Source organism: Solanum tuberosum, unplaced genomic scaffold, assembly GCF_000226075.1.
Source record: "Solanum tuberosum cultivar DM 1-3 516 R44 unplaced genomic scaffold, SolTub_3.0 scf00047, whole genome shotgun sequence".
Classification (NCBI taxonomy): domain Eukaryota; kingdom Viridiplantae; phylum Streptophyta; class Magnoliopsida; order Solanales; family Solanaceae; genus Solanum; species Solanum tuberosum.
Window position 1 is genome coordinate 261,785 of NW_006238973.1, and position 4,494 is coordinate 266,278.

The 4,494-nt window shown below is 28.4% G+C and overlaps 1 pseudogene; it reads left to right on the forward strand.

Moving 5' to 3' along the window:
• Positions 1-1,776: 1,776 nt before the first annotated feature.
• LOC102584142 (ribonuclease S-2-like) overlaps positions 1,777-4,494 on the forward strand; it is a 4,159-nt pseudogene continuing 1,441 nt past the window's right edge.

Consider the following 4,494-nt stretch of genomic DNA (forward strand, 5'->3'; position numbering starts at 1 on the left):
TTGAAGTTGAAAATATTTTTTAAAAACAAACTTAAATTATTTTTTTGGGGATGGGGGGAGGGTCGAGGGTAGGGATGAAAAAATGAAATTTTGAAGTTGAAGCCAATTTGGTTCAACCGAGTGATGTTACTGATGTTGCGGCTAGAGAGGGTGTTACGGTTACTGGGACGGCGGTTCCAGGAGCTAATATTATTACTGAATTAGTTACTGGACAGGTAAAGTTGTCTAATTACGTGTTGCATGCACTTGATTATGTTAAATATCACTTATTTTTCGTCAAAATGAAATGATGAAAACACCAAATGATTTGATTAGGTGGCCAAGTTACGACCACCCAGTTCTAAATGTGGCACTTTTTAGATTTGGAGGAAACAAATTTTTCTTAGCATGATATTTTGGTATGCTTGGTAAATATTTTGAATTATCGAGTTATAGTAATATTTTAGTTAATTTTCAAATGTGTAAATTTTATTTTTTTATAAATTTATGTCCAATTCATGGTCAAAATTACATAGTTTAATTTTTTTTTTATGGGGGTGGTTGGGGGGAGGCTGGTTTGAGGGTATGGACAAAATAAATTGATTTTTTCAACAAAAAATAATAATTGTAATTTAAAGTTGGAAGAGTGTTTTGGAAAATATTTTCCTTAAGTTTTGAAGAGAAGTCATTTTCCTTAAATTTGAGAAAAATGAGTTGATTTGAAAAAACATTTTCCAAAACATTTAACCCAACCAAACATGAAAAAATTAGAAAACATTTGCCAAAAAATATTTTCCTTCATACCAAACACATCCTTAAGCATGCAATCTTTTAATAATCAAGCAATGATAACTCTTATTCTTGCAAACGTTAATATCTTCAAGTGGACCATTAATTGAGATATATAGTGTTTTCTTACATGAATAAAGCATGCACATTTTGTCTAATATATACACAAAATTGACAAATCAGTCACGAGTAGATGGTCCTATTTTTTTATTTTTTTATTTTTGAATTATATGTAGGATTAGTCCATTTCTTATTATAGTGACCTTCAAAGCCACAAAATATTAATTATATCAAACTAATAAATTTGTAATATCGACTTTCTACATGCACTTTTATTCATTTACTTCCTCCCTTAGTTTATCATCTAACCATAGTATTTTGATACGACTTGATATGCATAGTATATGAGTCATTCACATTATATCTACCTATAGCATAAATATAATCTCTTTGTATTTTTGTGATAAGATTATTTTTATAATTTTAACTCATAAACTTTTTAATAATCAAATGACGATACCTCTTATTCTATGTCAATATCTTCCTAGTGGACCAATTTTTGTTTTCTCACATAAATAAAACACGTTTTTTATATTTGTGAAAATGAAGCAAACAATAAATAATTGTATGGAGGAGGTGCTATAATGCTATCATGTAGTTGATACGCGTCCATTTGATTTTTGATAGACCACATTGATTTTCTTGACTAAATAACATTAACCATGGTTATTACTAATTCTCATTTTTAAAAAAAATTGATTGAATTATCAGCCCTGATCGATTTTAAAATTTACCTTTTTTTCTTGTCAATTAAACGATGAAGTCAATCGATTTTTTATCGATCGAGTCAATCGCTTTTTATACCGGTCAACTTTTTTCCGACTCACCTATTTCGGTTGGTTTTTAAACCGATCGCGTTGTATCGGAAAGGCCTTAGGGTAGGTGGGGGTGGGGGTATTTTTTTAAAATAGAGAAAGGACCTTATAATAAACCATCTATAAATTCTCATATGATTCTTTTATCTTAAAAAATATATGAAAATGAAGAACCTTTCACTCTTATTTCTCACTCATCTCACTCTATTTTTCATTTGTGTTTGTTCACAAAATATAGTACAAACACAATTTGTTTATAAATGGTCAGAAACTTATTGTAATAAGGATACTCCAGTGGGATGTACACAAATTCCTCCTCTCAAATTCACTTTGAATGGTTTTTGGGGCACAGATTCCAATGGAAATATTCAACAAGGTTGTAGAGATCCAGAAACACGTGATTGGAACAAAGTGGTATGATTTTTTTTTTTTTTATTAACAATAATTCTATAATACTAAAATTTCCTTGCCAAGTTACATGAAATTGATTTTCGAAAGTTCACAGAAAAATTATTGCTAATTAATCGATGTGATTGAGAAGTAAAATTAGTCTGATAAAGATGTGGTTCTCTTCTTTCATCCTTGCATTAATGTAGAAATTTGATTTGACCGATGTATTCTATCGAATATTTATGATTTTCTATGAAAATTCGTCAGAATCTGTACGGGAAGAACCAACATTTCATTGAAAATATGTGTATTTTTAGTAAGCTATATTATTGTGTACTTTGGAAAGTATAAATATAATTTGTGTCCATCTCATATATAAAAGATCAATTTTCTTAAAAGATATTGTTATTAATTACTATAATGTCTTTCATAGCTCATACATGTGTTGATCGTGTGATAACCTCCTCTAAAAGATAAATTGTTAGGTACACTATGTTTTTATTAATTTGATTATTTTCTATAAGTCAAACATGTGAAAATTCTTTTTTATTTTTCCTTCTAATGGGTGGAGGTCATGAGATTTAGACCCTGGATCCCTACATGCCCTGGTGTACCACGTTGAATTGAGCAATCATCTCATTTTATCTAAAAGTTAACACTGTCAGAAAAATCATATTTAACTATATCTTCAACAGTACTAACAATTGTTCATGTTTATTAAAGGGGGTCAATATAATAAATCATCTTATCTAGAAAATAATTCATGCCTCTGCCGCTCCTAATAAGATAGTTCAAATTTTATATGTCACAGTTTGATAAGGCGATGGAAAATCAACTCAAGTCATTTTGGCCCTCCCTCACTAAACAAGATCCAAAAGACATGTGGAAGGAAGCTTGGAATACATATGGAACATGTACAATAGAAAACTTCAAAACTCCAACAAAATATTTCAATAGGGCTTCAAGATTGGCTAATGAAATTGGAGATTTATTACAAAGTCATTTAATAAAACTCAAAATGGAATAGTCCCCTTGTGACTCTGCTACATACAACAATGTTGAAATCTTGAACTCAATCAAACAAGTTTCAAAAAATAAGGATGTGTCTTTTACTTGCAAAGACATTAATACAACTCATGCTTATTTGAATCAAGTTACATTTTGCTACATAAATGATGCAAAGCATTTTGTGAATTGTCCAACTTCTGTTACTAACAAACGTTGTCGTGTTCAAAACATTATTGTTCCTCGTCCTTCACCTCCAAAGGTACGTGCTTTCTTCGACATTACAACAAAAGAGATATTTAGTGATAATAAATATTCTAATGATTAAGCAATGATAACTCTTATTCTTGCATATGTTAATATCTTCCATTGAAAAATCAGTCTTAATAGGTAGATCCTATTTGAATTTGAGTATAGGAATAGTCAATCTCTTATAATAGTGACCTTTAATTTAAAGCCACAATATATATATATATAAAAAAAAAAATAAGCCACAATCCAACTATGATTGTAACTATCTTGTTAGCTTTCAACCAAAAGCTAACAAGATTTTTAGTTACATATTTATTATTTAACTAAATTAATAAATATGTCATTTCTATATATATTTATTACTCATTCCTTTTGTAATTTGTTAATCTGATTTTGATCTGACACATAGTTTACGAAAGTAAATTAGATTTTGAGAAAAAACATTAAGTGATACATGAAGTTGTCCCAAATTTTCAAAAAGACACCTTAACTTTGCGTGCGTCCTATTACCCCACAAAACATTCAAAATCACAATAAATACACATTTTTTACACAATATTTCCACTTTGGACAAAAATATCCTTCGAATGTGCAATTTCTTAAAAACAAAAAGTCGGACCCATTATTGATGTATTCAAGGATGCTTTGGTCATTTCCTATGATGAATTCGTTTTGTTTGTTTCTTTTAAATTTATTTTACTATACTAAATAATTGTATAAAATATTATGAATCACGATAATTAATTACTTAAATATTTAAAAGATATAAAAATATATAAAAGATCTGATTGACTCTTCAAATTTTACCGGTGACACATAAATTGGGACAAATGAAATAATATATATTATTTGAAAATTTCTTAGAAAGTACTATAAATTACAGTAATTAACAGCTAGAAATATTTCAAAGACAAAAAAAAAATGATTGAATCTCAAATTTTTTTTAGTACTACATAAATTGAGAAAGAAGAAATGACCTCTATTATTTGAAAATGACGTAAAAGTATTACAAATCATACAATAAGAATTAACAATTTAAAATTTTAAAAGACTTTAATGCTTTATACTTATTCTATTTCCACTTTGGACAAAAATATCCTTCGAATGTGCAATTTCTTAAAAACAAAAAGTCGGACCCATTATTGATGTATTGAAGGATGCTTTGGTAATTTTCCTATGATGAATTCGTTTTGTTTGTTGTTTA